The 18,270-nt window shown below is 39.0% G+C and overlaps 1 non-coding gene across 1 annotated transcript; it reads right to left on the bottom strand.

Moving 5' to 3' along the window:
- Positions 1-2,736: 2,736 nt before the first annotated feature.
- On the bottom strand, positions 2,737-16,938 carry LOC131768417 (uncharacterized). Its single transcript, XR_010717857.1, has 18 exons — positions 16,796-16,938; positions 15,795-15,913; positions 14,985-15,080; positions 14,820-14,859; positions 11,191-11,867; positions 10,282-10,485; positions 10,027-10,074; positions 9,840-9,930; positions 9,117-9,265; positions 7,838-7,935; positions 7,569-7,653; positions 6,854-7,003; positions 5,949-6,086; positions 5,264-5,357; positions 4,668-4,712; positions 4,212-4,286; positions 3,557-3,604; positions 2,737-3,133 (listed from the first exon to the last, which is right to left on the bottom strand). It is a non-coding gene; the product is annotated as an uncharacterized protein (transcript).
- Between the last annotated feature and the right edge of the window lie 1,332 nt (positions 16,939-18,270).

The raw sequence follows: 18,270 nt of genomic DNA, 5'->3' as shown, positions 1-18,270 counted from the left end.
GTTTTTTTATCCAGATTTATTTAACTAAAGTATTAGCTGAGTAATAGCCACAAGGACTCTTTTGATCGGGTCTTTTTTTTTTTGTTTTAGGCAAACTTCAAGAATTTTCTTTGAGTCTCTTAGATCAGTTTTCGATTTTGTCCTTGTTGGCGGTTACAAGACACAAGAAAACATGCTAATAGAATTTGGTAAGAGGGGCAAACACAGTACAGTTACATATTTAAACAAATAAAAGGATATATTTTGGTGAACAAAGTCTCTTAAAGAGCGAAATTTCGGTTGTCAGCTTAAAGCCTATCCTTTACTTTTCAAAAAAAGCGGGTGATAAGGACAGCCCTCTATACGTCAACAAGAGCTAAGGATTTGTCTCAATAGAAGACAACTTTTCTCAAATCAGCATGGTCTTATACATGCAAAGCCTTGTGTTTGAGAAAAAAACTACGATCCGTTTGAGAGGGGCAGGAACAATGAAAGAGCTGATTTACTCATCAGTTTTTTCATGATCGTAGTTTTTGTCTCCCTGATGGCAGTCTTCTAGATCTGAATGGGTTTTCTTGATGTTGGAGATCTCTTTGGGGAAGGCTGAGAGGCCTTCCCATGGAAGAGGGAGTGATGTCTGTTGTGAATCTTAATGACTGCTTCTCTTTCTCTTTCAGTGCTTTTTCATTTTAAAAATATATTCAACTGAAGTATTAGCTGAATACTGAATAAGCACAAGAATCCTGTTCGTTGGGTGGTTTATTTTTTTGTTTTGCCAAGCTTCAGGAATTTTCTTTGGATAGCTTTGTTCTTTTGCGATACTGATCAAAGTTGTGGATTATATTAATATTTTCCTTCACGTTTCCCCCAACAGGCGAAAACCTTACTGTCGGTCGTGAAGTAGGTGACATTGTTTCGATATAATTACACGCCCCAGGTGTAAGTTAGTAATAACAGACAGCAAACGTGGAGATAAAGCTGTAGTGTTCAAAATAGATTAAATGAGGCTAAATAACGAAGACTTAAAATAGACTTTTTACATTTTTAACATCTGTATATTCGCAATTGAAAATTCTTATATTGATAATTGCGCAATATAAGTCTATAAAACATTTAAGCTGCGGGTACTGCAAGAGATTACAATCAGCTTATAACCTCTTGCAGTTTAAACATGTAAACTAACCTGAAGGTAAAGCGTAGGAGGCACAGTAAAATAGCGTAATCAAGCTATCTATTTATGATCAGACATTGTTACTAGGTACAAGAGAATATAAACTGCCTCTTTTAGGTATTATTTTATTATACTGTTTGTGAGAGAAGCCTTTTTCAGCGTCGTCCAAATCTTGTTATTGACCGTGGACTCAAAGTTCTGCTGAATCTTGCCCTTGGCGTGATGAAATAGTTTTCAGCTGATGGTCTAAATCTTAGTATTGATTATGGCTTCAGAGACCTTCCATAACTTATGGGTATAGATTGGTAGGATTGCTAGAAGGTGATGGTCCTAATGTTATTATTGCTAATAGATCTGGCATCTCTTCGCCTAACTTCGAGCCAACTTTCGGTACTCGATTTACAGCCTCTCTCTTTTAGTTTTCAAAAGTGTAAGAATATAACTCGAAAGTATAGTAGTTAGAAGACTATTTTAACCAAATAATATCTTTTTTTCGAGTAATATCAAAACTTTACAGCTGATGCCCATGGTTATCCTTAGCCTCCAGAGGCGATGAGCTCACAGCTTCATAACACAATATGATTGTCGCATCGAGTCCTTGTCTTGCAAAGCGGAGATGAGGTCAGCCTTTCACACGTCAAAAAGAGGGTGTGTCACAATCACAAACAATTTTTCTAAAGCCAGCATGGTACTATTCTTGCAAAGTCTTGTGTTTGAGGAAGAAGTACGACCCGTTGGAAATGAAAAGGAAGATTAAAAGAGGTAATTTTCATATTTTTTCATCGGTTTTTCTATGCCCAAAATTGTTGTCGTGAATGGCAGTGTTTTGGCTCTGAAAGGCTTTTCTTGATGTTGGAGGTCCCATTCGGATAGGCAATGAGTTGGACGGGGGGGGCTCCGGCCGTATCAAATTTTTAGGCATCTTAAATTTTTTGGGCAGCAAGAGAGATCAGTTTGGGAAAAGTAAGTTTTTGCAAAAGTTGCTTTTAGAAAAGTAGCCCTAAGAAGGCCATCAGATGGCAGTGGAAGGACATTATTTGAAGCAACCGGCCTCTTATATAGAATACTTAAGGCCCACTACTTGTGTTAAACCACGGTTTGGGTTAGATCTTCTGTAAATAATCGGTCCTCAGTGCTGCTCAGGATTACTTTCTACACACACAGTACAAAGATAACTCCATGGTTCATTCTGTGTCATAGTATCCTATAGGGCAAAGTTGAGCACATGTCCGTGACAGTGGACGTAGATACCGAGCAGAAAGCACCCTTCCACTCTTGAAGAGAGTCCTTATGTACAACGTTTCAATCAGCTGCCCCATCGAATGCTTTAACAACCCTGTTCTTGTGGTCAAAAGTGATTTCAATGGTAGCAAACTTCACCAGTGTATACAGTGCCTTTCCTTCGTTTGATTCCATGGAGTAGAAATCAATGAATGCTTATTAGAAAATAGAATAAAAAAATTGAAAACTTCGTAAAAACTGACTTAGCCCAAATTTCTCCCCCTGCCCAAAATTTGGGAGGCTGCAGCCCCCCAGCCCCCCCCCCGTTCATACACCTATGCTAAAATAGACACAAAAACATTGGATCAAGTGATCAAGATCAACTTTATTTAAACATGCTGGTTTCCAGTAGGGGCGTGAACTAAGTGTAAAAGTTAAAAACTACTTAAACTATTGGGTTGAAATAAGCTCGTCAAACGTAGCCTAAGTTTCACAACTACGTGTTTCATTCGACAAGGAATAGCAGATCTTAGCACCATTCTACGTACTCTCCAGCCAAGATGACCTGAAGCTTTTTCAGACTATCCAGCCTACTAACTATTGATTTATCATATCACTTGTGAGAGAAGGATTTTTTAGCCAGCAATCGTGATCGAACGATCAGTTACAAAAGATTCAAAACCAAGATCGAAGCTGTGAGAAGAAAATGACGGAAAAACAGGTCTGTAGTCGTGATGCCTCCTCTGTTTTTTTTAGCTGTTCCTGTTACAAAGAAAAAATTCCGTTACTTGTCAAAAAAAAAACGAAAATGGCAAACTCATTATTCATTGTCTGACCTAAGATTACAGTTTATGGCAATGGTAAAGTTTGCTCTTATAACTGCAAGAGGGACAATTGTGGGTATTTCATACTTCTTTGATAGTTTTCAATAGAAAAAAAAAACCGTCGACTTGTATGCACACCGAATTTACTGGATAGAACACTCCAACATTGGGGGCTGAGGGATTAGGGGTAGCTATGACCCCCTGGTATTTCTGTGCCCTATTCAAGCATGTTTGTTGGCATGTTTCACGATATTTAGAGAACCAACTTGAGCTGCAACATTTCCCCAGAATTTTACAATCTTGGGTGGCTAAAACAGTACCTCCCCCCCTCCCCCCCCCAAAAAAAAACACAAGAACTTACCTCTTCTTATCTTGAATTTGATTTGATTTGGGAGATTGCAGTCTCGCTCTAGGTAAAAAATGTAAAGGAGACGATTTATCTCGCAAAAAAGGCAACAACACAGGTCCTACTCAAAGGTTTAGGCGGTCAAAATAATGTGCCATTGATGTTGAGGCTTATTCTAGCATCTGGAACAAAAAACTACTAGCGGAATTGCAATTTCTCCCGGGCGAAACCATTCAAATAAGTCTTGACCAACGACCTAGCCTGGTCTCTGGTATGAAGAAAATGCAGCCCAGCGGCTGGGGCATCTCCGGTTGTCCCCCCCCCCCCCCCCACTCCGGTTCAAGCACTCCACCCTGTTACTCGCTGGATTTTTTCTCACTTGCCTCGGTTTAGAGTGCTAACTACTCGACGAATGCCACTGTACAGGGGCGTAGCCAGGATCTTTCAAGGGAGTGTTAGGGTTAGGGTTGGGGAGGGGTCTTACACTATGTCAAACAGAGGGTACTCAACAGGCTGTCTTGTCGACCTCCACGCTGAGTTCTTCTCAATGTGACGAAAAAGGTTTACAAAGTGGGGTCACGAGCAACCCTAGACCCTCCTTCCCTTGTTACGCCCTTGCTGTAACTTGCGGATTAAGCAAATGCAAAACTCATTTGAAAATTTTGAAAACCTGAGCAGGAAAGTGAAGACGATTCTCCGTATATTCCGATGTTGATTGGAGGACAAGTTTCAGAGGAATTGTAACCTGAAATTCGAGGTAAACGCAAATGAACTTTAAGTTCATGTACACGGTTAATGATCATATTAGTGGAGGTATTGGTTTCCCCCAACACATCGGAAATTCAGCACATAAGCCCGTGGCTTGCTCAGAAAAGTATAAGGTTGGAGGGCAGTGGCGGTTGTTTTGCTGATTAGATTTTCTTGGTTTATCACTCTGCAAAACAGGAGGTTTTGTTTTAACAAAGTCATCGGGACAGACATGTTTCTAGAATAATAAACGGTACTCTACGTAAATTGGCTTCTTAAAGTAACATTTTTGTATTTGAAAGGGTTCCTGGCCAAGTTAAAGATCATGAATTTGATCGTCATTAACAGTTACAAGTAACCGATCGGTGAATGTTCCTACCGGCACAAAGGTTTGTAAACTGCAGCTGCATCTCTTCTCCTTCTCCTTAAAAAAGCAAAACATAGCTAAATGCAAAACTATTTCTAGAAAGGCGTTTCGTGGCGAAAAAATTTTGAAGTGAGCGTCATCAACATGAAGATCAGATTCAACTCAAGTCTCCATGCTTGCTCATTATTGATCCAAAATGATATTTCTTTGGAAAAAGCACTCAGAATCAAAGATAAAAATGTATGAAAGCGGTACTCAGCGTTCTAAATAGACTCTCCAAAATTAAGTTAGGGTAAAGATCTTTAATGTGCTACAAAGTGGACACTAGGATGGATGATATACAACGTTCAAGCTCACCTAAATTCATGATGGCGTCTAGTTATCAATGAGATGCACATGCTTCGTTTTGGAAACAAACTGAACGAGGAAGTTTGCCGCGGATTTATCTTTGCAAATCTTTTAAATTCACTTTATCTCTTGGTAAGGTTATGATGAAACATTCTAGTAGCCAATTTGGCAACTAATTTTCAGGATTTGGTGTGCCAAAGTGAAAAATTTAGTCGCATTGGCGTCTTTCACACCCTGTAATGTGAGATTAAAAAGGTTACCTGCCGGTCCAATTTTGAGAGTGTAATTGTCTGGACCCGGAGTATCTGTTATCCTTGATGCATACACAGTCACAGTGCCATACTGTGGTACAACCTGCAGCAAATACCAAAGTCTTGTAACGTGTCGATCAATTTAAAGGTTCCACATTTCCCCACTGGGCAACCCACGGGCATTTGATTTTGTCGTCTGAGCCCTGGTGTCGGTACGGAACCTTGCCTGGGTGGGGTGGGGTGGGGTGGGATGGGGTGGGGGATTTGAATTGGAACTTTCAAGTCTTTCGAGCGGAATACAAGTGGTTTATTTTTTAATATGGAGGTGTTTACAGGTAAACAGTTTACTTTCGCGAGCAGATGGCTCACAACAAAAGTTCTAAAATAATGTCACGGTCACTAAGTTTGCCTTTTCCGAAAAAATTGACGATCAAGTCCATAACTTAGGTGGAGCACTGGAACACAGGTTTAGCCCCAGGGGAGGGGGTGTGGGATTGAACGAACTAATCTTCAAAAGTTTACATCCATGGAGAGTTGCCCGGGGAAGAGGGGAAGGGGGGAAGTTGGTGCTTCGAAATGATCGATGCATACGCTCGACATCTCCTCTAGTAGTAAGAACTCAGGTTTAAAAAAATGGATTATTATGACTCAGCGACGTATTGTCAGAAAACGAAAAACCTAGAAACATACTTACGTCAATAAAAATTTCTTCGACCCCGGAAAAAAAGCTCCGCAGGCAAAGTAAAGAATCGTGCCTTATTTGGAGAAACGAACGCTACGACTTCTGTGGAGTCTTTTGACTCAGTGAAGTTCAAGCCCATGTTAATAGGTGCTGCAAAGAGAAGATATTGATATGTCCACAAAGCAATTCAGGACAGGATAGTTGCTCAGTGTGACGGAAAACCACAGAACATTGGTTAAGTGATACAGAAATGTGACATAAATCCCAAAATGGAGAAATGAAGGAGGATTAGTTGGGTTAGAGAAAATCAACTCGGAGTGGAAATGATCAGCCTTTTAATTACTTTAGTAAATGTTTAAGATTTGTAAACGTGAAAAAGCTCCTTTTGCTCGTTCAGGAGTTACCATGTCAATATTAATTACCGAATATGATCTTCACGCTTACAGAGCAAATTTCAACTTTGTGAGGAGTCTATAGCGGATGATATAAGGACATTTTCAATTGCACTATCAAGTACTCTTCTTCACGCTTGGGTCAAAGATATATTTGAGGCCTGATGATTCGGCAGCATATCTTCACACAAGTCAAATTAGAAACTCCCTGCTTGCAAGAAGGAAAAGCCTAAACTATTTTTTAATTAAATGTCATGTTAAATCCATAATTCTAAGGCTACATACTCTACGAAATTAAATTATCAGGAAGCTGGCAACGGGTTAAGTTAACCCTTTAACATCAATGAACTGATTGTTAATTCTCCCTTCTATCTGCTACACATTTCCCTGTAACGAGAATTTAGTATTGGAACAAGATAACAACCTCTACCTAATAAGTTTGAGAATTCTCGTTACCGGTTAGGTGGATAATGTATGGGTATTATAGGGTAAAGTTACATGTCAATCACAGTATTCGAAACTCACCATTACAAGCCCTTGTTCTCAGCGACGTGACCAACTCAGGAAGTTTGTCGAAGTTTTCAGCAGTGAAAACATGGTGCTTCTCGTCAGTGGCAATCAAACGTAGCTCGAAAAGATCGTAATTTGCGACCCCAACAGAAATCATTGTCAGGTCTGAAATGTTTAAGTTTCAGAGCGAAATTTACTATACACAGACAAGGCATGGGCTACTTCTGAAGCCTATGATTTACCAAAGAAGTTTGTATAACTTTATTTCTACATACAGCCATGCAAGAAAATTTGTGTACAAAACTATGCCATTTAATTGGGCGGAAGGAAGTTGTTTAATCTTAGTCAATGATCATTAATTGGGCGGAAGGAAGTTGTTTAATCTTAGTCAATGATCAACCTTTCCCAATGTTACAATACACACTTAGCTTTAGAAGTGCGAGTTGTTAATTCTGTTGGCCGATAAGAGAGTCAGCCAGCGACCATTTTCAGTCCCTGGGAGTGAAGAAACTTTGTTCTTGCGCATCTTTACTCGTTTTCGTTGCAACACTTGGCATTCTTGAACAAAGCGTTATATCCCCTAGGCCTCAACATAACTGTCTGCCTATTAAGCAGCACAAGTCCTTCTGCTCATAGATTACTGATAAAATCAAATGATAAGTAAACTTCGTTCGGTTCTCAAGGGCGCCAAAAATGTTTTATCTGTTTGCTAAATATAAGTGAACATTACCCTTTATGTCTTTCTTCAAATCCTTCGCCGCGTTCTCCAAGGCGTAACGATTGCCAGATCTGCCGTCTGTGAGTACAATGACGATCTATGTCACACAGAAAAGTTGGCTTAGCTTATAGATTGATATATGATGACTGATGATAGGCCCCTCAATCCTATCTATGCCTCCTCCCCCCCCCCCACCCACTTTCACCACCATTCATAGATTATTTGATCTCTGCAAAGTTGTATGTTGAATAATCCATTCGTGATAGGTACTGAGGTCGTACCTGTACTGTTTCTGTGTCGCTCACTGGATTGTCCAAAGCGGGTCGTAACACATTGTAGTGAACAGTCTCTAGAGCCATTGCAGTCCGCGTGGAGCCGCCTACGGAAGAAAATTTGTTTTTGATTTGAGAGCCCTCTTAGATCTTCGTAAAATTTAGCTTGTTTTAAACTTAATCTGTGGAATGGACAAGAGAATATAATGCCATCAACAGGTTTAATGATGTGATAAGCTATTGCTTTGAAAACAAGGAAATTTTATTTTTGCAATTTAAAATCCCTTTAGATGGTCAGCACATTATGTAATAGATTCATTGGAGTTTCGAGATGCTTTGTGCATGATCTCCGAAACATAGTTCAAATTCTACGGAGTTGATTTACCTAAAGCTCGCAGCCATTCAGACCGAAAAATCTACAACGTTATACTTGTGTAAATCAAAATTCGTCTGGTTGGAAACAAAAATGTTCAAGGGTGAAGAACAATCTTGATATGCTAATTGCAACCGAACAATTCGCTATTGGGGATTGCTCAACTCTTTGGTAAGTTACAGGCACATAGATATAGCTAAATTAAGGGTCAAGAAGACGTAGCGTTGCTGGGTAACCTCTTTCTATGGTGCTGCGTCTGTATGGGGTATTACAATATAATTTGGTTCAACAAACTGAGTTGATAAAGTGAATCAGCCACCGTAAAAAGTTTCTAAAGCTGACTTTTCGAGCGTTAGCCCTTAATCACAGCAAATAACGAAGTGCTGACGTTCGAAACGTCAGCTTAAGAAACTCTTTACGAAGGCTGATTTACCTGATAATATCAGTTGATAAACCCAAATTAAGATTTATAATGGCTTAGGAGGATGGGACACAACTGACACTCATTCAAAATGACACTTTTTTTATGACACTCTACAATATTTAAACCGTGAAGAAGCTGTTTTCAAGAACTCGAGCCTTTTGGAACTCTAAGACCTTGTGAAACTGTATGTATCAACAAAATTACAAGAATTCAATAAAAAGCTAAGTTTTTCGTTTGTCTCACGATGTAGTCACGTGTGATGTAGATCACACGTGACTACATTGTGAGACAAACGAAAAACTTAGCTTTTTATTGTTATTCACCACGATGAATAACCACAACCTTTTCCACGAAATTACAAGAATTCACTTCACATCATGTTTTATTAATTTTTGGTAAATAATATTTTGTAAGTTAAGTATCATAAGAGAATTTTAAGTGATGTATGTTGATGCAAATGAAGTTAGATTTAAAATCAAAGAAAAACATACCAGAATACGAGATGTCATCTACTGCGCACATCAGTCGCGTTTTGGAGCCATAGTTGTCTAAAGCTACTGCTACACTGGCTGTATTGGAATACTCAACAATAGCCACGCGAGTTTGAAGTGGAGAAATGTCAAATGTTTTAATGATCTCTCTGAAAAATAATAAGCTTTCTACAGTCGAAAGTTTTCCACAAAAATCACAATACCAGTCACGCCTTTCAATTCCTTTCCATTGCTAAAATCTACCTAATACCGACGAACAGTCTTAGATTTTAGCACAGTAGATACTTAAAAAGATTTCAAAATATCATCATTGTGAACTGAAAATGACTAACAGTGATTGTAGGTTGAAGGTGATGATAATAATGATTCTAATGATAGCACTTAGATGATTAAATAATGGTAATACAAACAAAACGATTCGCTTGTTTTGCTTTTACTGACAATATGCATTCAACTCGTGACACCATGTGGGAGTGGTCTTGGAGTATTACTCTGAGAAAACGACGTACAAGGCGTAAAAAAATAATTGAATGCTCAAACAAATTTGCCTCACTACATCTACCAAATTCATGAATGCATTTCATTTAGCAAGCAAGAAAGAAGATTCATGTTAATATACCCATCCACGTGCACAAAGTTTGGAGGTTTCTTTTTGCTTTGTTGTTATACCGCAGTAGCGCCGTAAAGCAGCATTACATAAGCGGTGTTATTATTACCACTAACCCGATGAATTCCTTCTCCTTCAAATGGTTGCCAAAACCAACACTTCCTGACTCGTCCATGACAAATACAACATTAGCTGGAATTTCACAATCTGGAAGTAAAAAAATACAGAAGAGTTGACGCATGTAATACGAGTTTATGCGAAAGCAATGAGAATACACTCATAAACAAACTTGTAAGTTCTGACCTTCGCTGTCTTTGTCAATACTGCACTTGGAATTTCCTGCAATATTACCTGCAGAGCAGACAAATTCATTATTAGCAACCTCTTTGTTTTTTGACTTTCAGCACTGTATGGCCTGTAATACAGCTAAAAACACGTAGTTACTCTTTAGGGAGCAGAATTACCAAAGCAATCAGAAATAAAAAATTGGAAAAAAAAATCACACAAAAGTAGTCTTTTCCAATGAAGCTGGTAACAAATACAAAGACAGATACTCACCCAGGTGGGGGAAGAATTTTTCATTTATGTCCTTGGACAGAGAGAGGATTCTGCCTTGATTTACCCTTGTAAGCTGAGCTGAGTTTCTGTCATAGTAGGCGGAGGCAAATCCGTTTATCTCACTCAGAAGATTATCTTTATTGACAATACTTGAAAATTTAGAGTTTCTCCGGCACCTTGCATACGAAGTATCATAAAGGATGCCTGTTTTCAGAAGAAATTAATTGGAAGAATTCAATAACTGCAAATTGGTACACCATGTGCAGAGAATGTATCAAGTTAACAAGACTGTAAGATTAGCATATGGTGACTCCTGTTCAAAGCCTCAAGTCTGGCAGATTCATTGTTTAACTCCTGGACATAATTAAGGGTAAGGTCTGTAGACTCCCGTACCCATTCTTGCCTTGGCAACTCAAATTTGCCGCTACAGAAATAATGCAATAAAAATTGTATCGTGTGAAGATAAGTTCTGCAAAACATTTTTGAGTCTGTGTGATTTCCTCGGACTACTAGTGTGAATTTGTCTGGCTATCTATTATTTGTATGTGTCTGCCTGTCCAATTTTTAATCATCATTCCTCTACAAGAATCTTTCTGTCTAAGCTTTATAGCACTAAGGAACCGGAGATATGTCATCAAACAAACATAATAAGAACAGAGGGTATCATGGAGTGGAAAAAACTGGACACTCAACATCAGTTGAGCACTAAGTCTAGTTTTCTGCCATTCAGAAGCAATACCATCTATAAACTTACAAGAACCAGAATATGGATCAGTGGACTCAGCTATCAAATAAGTTCTCTCAAATGATTTCTCTTTGCAGCCAGCAGCAAATAGCTAGTAACAGCAAGCAGATTTTGCATGTATACCCATTCTGCTCTTAGCACTGTTAACTCTAATTTCCAGATACCTGATCCATAGTACATTCTCAGCAACTGACCAAGCCTAACACCTTTCTTCTTCCATTGGGGGATTCCATGCCCTAGGAGGAACCCATCAACATCTCCCAGTAATTCAGCATCAGTAGCCTTAGAAGCTGTGTTAGTTAAGGAGTATGAAGCAGGGCATTCAGTTTTTGGGCTCCATGATCCAGATGGACCAAACAAATCTGAAGTGTCACCATTTGCTTTATACAGTGCACTTCGTCCAAGGCTGTATGCAATTGTTGCTGTAAACAAATTATCAACACGCAGTGGAGCTCCTGAGGTCCATGCTCTGAGTGAGAGGCTTTTATCGCGATTCAGCCCTGCACAAATGCCTAGTAAGACTCGACCCATGGAAATGGTTTCCCGGTCTGATGTTAACACCACACCCTCTTGCCTGCTGGATTGATCGCTGTAACTGTTTACAACCATGTTCTTCAGGACACGTCTCTCTTCTGAGTTCAAAATAGGGTCTGGTAGTGGATCTGCTTTGCCACACACTATGTTCCACAGATCAGTGTTGTAACCAAGGAGACGAACATAGTTAACAACCTTGTTTATAGAATCTCCACTTGTAATGGTGTTTCTTTCAATCTTCTCCACAAGCTCGATAAAGTAGTCCAGAGTGTAGATGTCATACTTGATTGGAACAGAACGCCTAGCCCTGAAGCAAATATGACCATAACAAAGTGAATTCAGTTTAGATAGTAACACGACTAATAGGATGAAAAAGCAAGTACAAGCTGGCTTGGCAGTATGCTTCAGTTAATGGTCAAACACACACAACACACAAATATCCAATTCAAATAAGAAAAGTATGTCTTTGTTTCTCTGAAGTTTCCCACTCCAAAATCACAAAGCTGGACACAGTAGCATTAACTCAATTTTGCATCAGGGTGACAGTTTGAGGAGAAGGTGAAAGTTACACGGTCATGATAAAATGTAGACTGCAGATGATGCAGACAGTGCAGTTTTTTTTTTCTTTTTTTAAAACTGTGATTTTACATGATTACTCTTTAGATAATATTAGAACTGTTTCCAATTTTTGGACAACACAGTACAAAATTTTTTATTGTTATTTTGAGTAACCTAATCTCAATGCATGCACAGTGTGTGTGAAATGAAAACTAGATGCCTACAAGCATTTGCTCAGGATACTTATGTGTGACACAGAAAGAGTAACTTTGCATAAGGACCTTTGAAATGCAAACAATTACTTAAACAACAATAAAGAAGTCCAAGAGACTCCATTTGGCAAGAGCTTTGAGCAGTGTGCATTAGCATATTTCCCAGAAATCAAGCTTGCAGGATGCAAATGTGGCCTTTGTTATCAGATAGAAATGGAAAGTTTGAAACATATTATCTATCTGCAAAACTGCTGTAAAAACTTGTGTATAAGCTACCCCTCCAACTTTCAAGCATGATTTTGGAAAAAAAATAGAAGACACCAAAAAGGCACTCTCGTAAAAAAAGTTGGTTTGTTTGTTCGCAGACATTCACAATAAACTTGACAAAATCTAATGTTTTGTATTTGAAGAGACATTAAGAAGTTAATCAACTCTGGAAATACCTTTTAAAAGCTTCCCTTTGACTTACAACAGTTGTCTTCATTGTTAAAGCTCACAGCTCAAATGAAAACGATGGAATTTGAACAAAAATAAAGTGCAGGAGAACAATGCAAAACATTTGCATGGTAACCATGCAGTCATTTAACCCTTTGACTCCCAGATCATATTTGTAATCCTCCTTACTATCAATCATACAATTCGTATGATGTTAATTCAGAGAATTTAGTATTGGATCAACTAATTATCCCCAAATTGATATTTTTCTTTATTCTCATCACTTATCTGGTTGATATTGTAATGATATTGTAAGGAGAAATTCTGTCTTGGTCACACATGGGAGTTAAAGGGTTAACAAGAGAAGTCTAGACAAGCCAGTTTACTCCCTGTGAAAGCAATGGTCTCATGTACAAGCTGCACCCACAATTTTAGGCCCAAAACTTAAGCTAAAAGGTGGTGTTTATACACAGGTCTTTACGATATATACCAAAATTGGCAAATAACCATACAATAAGAAACTAATCCTTACTGTCACTGATATAAGTCCAAGGCGTCTTAATTCTGCTAACGCGTTCAATGTCTCCTCAGAGTAATCCTCAGTGAAGTCCCTTCTCATAAAACAGTCGGTATTTGTTCCTTTGTTCGAGCGTGCTCGAGTAGTTTTGAGTTCATTTGAGTATCTTTGGCGTTGTTTTTGACATTGTCTTTGGCATTGCTTTAAGTTTGTTTAGCATTGTTTAAAGTAATTTTGGTAGTGTTATGGCATTTTTTTGGTTCGCAGAACAACCCGTTTGGAAACTAACGCTCGACATCTTTTAGTGTGGGCCTACCACGAATAGCGTGTGTGTTCGTAAGTACTTTGAGCGTTCCAGCAGGAAAGCAATTCTACACTATTTTCAACCAAACTTTGCACCACGAGAAGAAGAAAGCAGAGACCTTCGAAGAGCAAACCAATTAGTCGGTTTGTTTTCTCGGTTGCCTCGCTTTCATGTTTGTAGAGAAATACTGCAGGGGGTCATGCAGCGCAGGCCTATACTTTCGACAGTGTCGTTATAAACATAAACAGAAAATCGAAACCTAGATTTGGCCTCACTTGCACACTGTCCTACTAATTACTTGTGATACGCAGGTACCCGGCAGACGGCACTGGGGTTTCATCGGTATGTTTTTCATTTTACCAAAAATCGAAAACATAGAACGAAATGTGTCACTGTTGGTTTGCATTTATCGCTGTCTAGAGCTTGGCGTCAGACGGAGTAATTTGGTACGGTTGAAAGGTCGACGTCGGCTGCGATAACTTCCCATCAGATGGAAAATATACAAAAAATTCTAATTTCACTCCTCTTTAGCTTTTCTTTAGTTCGTAAGTGTATTATTTAATCAAGAAACAAAGCAAAACGCCTTTCTCAGATTAAAGTTGTCTACAGTATTTGAAGTTTGCATTTGACACACATCAGTGGCTCTCCCACACCTGCTGAATGTTTCTCCAGAAAGTGATCGAAGGTTTTTTCTTCTCTTTCGAGCTGCAATAGAAGCGTTTAGGTTTGCTTTACACAGTAGAAGTGCTTTAATCTGGCCCAGAATTGAGCTGTACTAGTTGAATTACAGGTCAGAAGAAACGCATGAAACAAGGCACGCAAGCGGCATTCCAAATGACGCTCGTTTATTGTGTATTACCAATTATCATTCGGTTAAAAACCAGTTCCCAGAAAAGTTTTTTAACTTTCATTTAACGTCCGCCTAGGTGTAAAATAAAATTTCATAAGCGAGAAAACATTTTTTTTTCCTCAGGCTGAAAAAAACCGCATAATACTAGTGAAATTGGATACCTATCGAAATCAGTTTGTCGGTGTCTCGCGAGCTGTAGCAGTCCAAATTCTCCAGCGAACAAAGCGCGGTCTGCACGCTCTGCAGCCTGCAATTTAGCATGACCGAAAGTCACAAGACCCTTAGTGATCACTGTGATCGCATACAGTTGTGTGTAAAACATCTTAGCATTCTAAAACGTACACCGCAAGCATTTTTAAGATGTTAAAATACACACGACAAACCTGTTGATAGGTACTGCATCCTCGTGGCGTATTCCTTCTCCTGGAATAGTGAGAAGTAAATGACTATAAATCCCTTAGAATTACATACAAGCAGATCAGGAATTTCCCGCTCAGCAGCTAGAATGTCACTACAAGACAAGATGATCATAAATACAAGGTTCTTACCATTCAGCAAACACACGGAACAACTGACCACGAAAACAAGCACAATCATGGAAACCGTGTTTTCTGCCATGGCTACCTGGTCTAATGGAGAAAATTCTATGAAGAGAATAAATGAAATTAAGAGCATGCTGGCTGTGACAGGGGAAAGGGTAGGGTTACGTTACATCTCGAGGTACAACTGTGCCTGTATATGTGGATGAAAAGCATAACAAACCTAGGTAATAACTCTACTTTCATCGGTTCATGCAACACTGTTATTATTTGAAAATGAAAACGATCTTCGCAGTAATGAACACTACTTGAGCAGTAGTGATAGTAAGGCCTGAAAAAATTCAGCATTTTTATGATGAAAACCTCCAAAGGTGATAATTTGCTACCGGTAACCGCGTAGCGACACTGTGATAAACATAAAGATGCAGCACCCTAATCTAAGAGAAACAGAATTATTTTCAGCGCTGTGAATTTTAAAGCTTCGAGAAGAACAGTTATGAATAATTAAAAGAGCCGATCGTGATAGAAAACGTGATTGCAAACTGAAGATAATCTGAGTTTTAAAAGACTCCTACCATATACAGGCGTGTCGTGGCTGATTTAGAGCCTCAGACTATACACACATGTAAACATACCCTAACCGCTTAACATTGCCGATTGAAGTTCCAACTCTAAGGAACACAAGAGTTGGCTAACTAGCCATTTTAAAATTACACCAATGCTCAACTTAAATGAGGAATGAAAATCCCCTCACAGCAACAACTGACAAAAAATTAGCCTATTAGAGCCTATTGAAAAAAGGGAATTCACGAAACCAACCTTTCGGTGAAGTCTCACTGTTCGCAAACTTCCTCGAGATGCGCTGAGTTCTTGGAAAGCGAAAGTAGTGGTAATATGACCTCAACTACTCAATAGCCCTCACAACCGCGCCTAAACGCCTGGATAAACAAACAAACTTCTATTGAAAGCGAGACAGATTTTGCAGTAGACTTCCGATTTGAGGCTGATAGATTCTGTTGTGTGATTCGTCGACCATGCTTTTTTGTAGCTCAAAAAAGAAATTGTTATTTGCCCTAAAAAAACGTGGCGTTGGCTTCATCCGCGATTACTTATTTGACGACGTTGAATTCGCAATGAGCCATATTGCGTGACCTTGGATAAACACCACCTCCATAATATTGGCGCGATGTACTTTGGGAAATTTGGACAGATCATATTTAAAATCAATTCTTTGATTCAAAGCTTGCACTATCAAAGAACATCCAGAATGCCTTTTTTATTCTATATTACTTGTGAGGAACGGGAGTGTGATCAGCATACGGTGGCCTCTCTCTTCGTCAGAGATAAAGAGATTTTATGCTCTGTGAAACATCTTTGACATTGACGACATTGATAAGTTACCAAAGCTGGGCTGGGGGCACGGACAAAATAAAAATGAACGTTGCAAGCATAACTTTAAAAAAATATCTCAAAAATTTTGCAATGCGCGTGAAAAATTTTTAACCAATAGCTAACTGTATGCAGCGTGGAATGTTTTCTTTGGGGTGTTCCCTGATACGACTTAATGAACGAAAAAAGAAATACTTTCTTCTGTAACAACCACTAACCCCTCTTTCATCTTGAATTAAATTTGAAACGAAGATTCATTGTAGTGGACATAATGGATCATAATGAAGAATATTTGTATTCCTCAGTTAATCCTATATAGAATCTAACCCGAGTGACATCTGCTTGTTACGTCAGTTGTTTGAGCCACATACTTATATGTACTAAGACATGAATATTCTGACAAAGCAAGCAAAGACTGATTTATCACTCACTATCATGTATCAAGTCCCAACTTTCGTCGACGACAGTAACTCGCCATAACCAGTGGTCCACGCCTCAGCAATTCTGAACTGCAAATGAAGAAATGCGCTTCAGAAACGATAGATTTGTTTCTTCTCTATTAGAAAATTGAGGAATCTATGTTCCATTACCATATTTGAAGACTCCAAGGAGTGCCCAATCCTAGTTTGGGTGGGGAAGATGTCTTTAGGAATCTTGGTTTGAAGTCTGGCAGCTTACTCGGGAAGTAACAGTCCATCTCCTCTTAAATTCTTATCAATATGTTTAAGTAACTAAGAGCTACAAAAAGGCATTCTTTATTCAAAAGATATAAGCAGTGCGGAGCTGTTTGTGATCCGCACGTTAAGGACCGTGAAAGACTGAGAAGACGTCCAAGGGCAATGAATGATCTGTCGTGACGGAGAATGATGTAAATCTTATTCCAGGCGACGATGAGTGGAGTATAAAGTCGCTTACTGATGTGCAATGACAGTGAGCGTTGTCTGGTAACGATTAAAGATGTGTCAGTTCAGCATGGTTAATGAGGTTTAGTGACGGAGAATGATGTTTTGTGGCTGTAAAAGGCAGTTTGTGACTGCATGTGCCTACTGTTGTAAAGAGTATTGCAGTGAAAAGCAATAAGGTGTAAAATGCAGAGGGTTAGTGAAAAGCTCTTGTCGATGTTCGATGCCAAAATTGTGACAAAAGGAGGACTTGGTTAGAGCAGAGATTGCACAATGGTCAATTGGCGGGGTGGAGACGGGGCAGGAAATTGAACAGAATAGATATATGCTTACATTGTCATAAATGTACATTTACTCAAAACTCTTTCACTTTGTACGCCTTGCGTACCTAGCAACGTTCCTACTTGTCCCACTTGAGTCCGAAAGCAGAAGGTTCATGTCCCGACCGTGTCGAGAATTGCATTTTTGTAGAGTTCGATAGAGTTGCTTAGCTTTTCATTTTTCCAGCAAAAAACTGTCGAAATTGCAAAATTCCAGAGAATAGGGAACCAATTGTGATTAACGCCTTGAACAACTGGAAGTCAAGGTACTTCATTTCCGTCACACAAAAAGTTACAAAACGTAAATAACGTTCTTCTTGATGCTTTTCCCGGTGTCACCGATGCCTTTCCCGATGCCTCCGTTGGTTAATATAACAGTAAAAAAATTGTTACAGTCAAAACTTTTGGAAAATGTCTTAACTTTTTAATCAGCGAAGTATAACTTGGCAACACTTCGGCGTTACAAAATGATTTGCAACTACAAATGATCTATCTTTATTTGAACCATTATAGTTGTTTCACCGCTGATCACTCACATTTCGGACTATTTTCCTTTCTCGGCTCGTCGCCTCCCAAAAAGACTTGGAGGAAGGTTTACGTGCACAATAGTGCGTGAATTTTCTAGTCAGCGGATTCAATTCCCAAAGAATATGTCATGTATGCATACTTTTTCTGTCTAAAGAA

This window comes from Pocillopora verrucosa, chromosome 1, assembly GCF_036669915.1.
Source record: "Pocillopora verrucosa isolate sample1 chromosome 1, ASM3666991v2, whole genome shotgun sequence".
Taxonomy (NCBI): Eukaryota; Metazoa; Cnidaria; class Anthozoa; order Scleractinia; family Pocilloporidae; genus Pocillopora; species Pocillopora verrucosa.
This window is presented reverse-complemented; position numbering and strand designations above follow the sequence as displayed.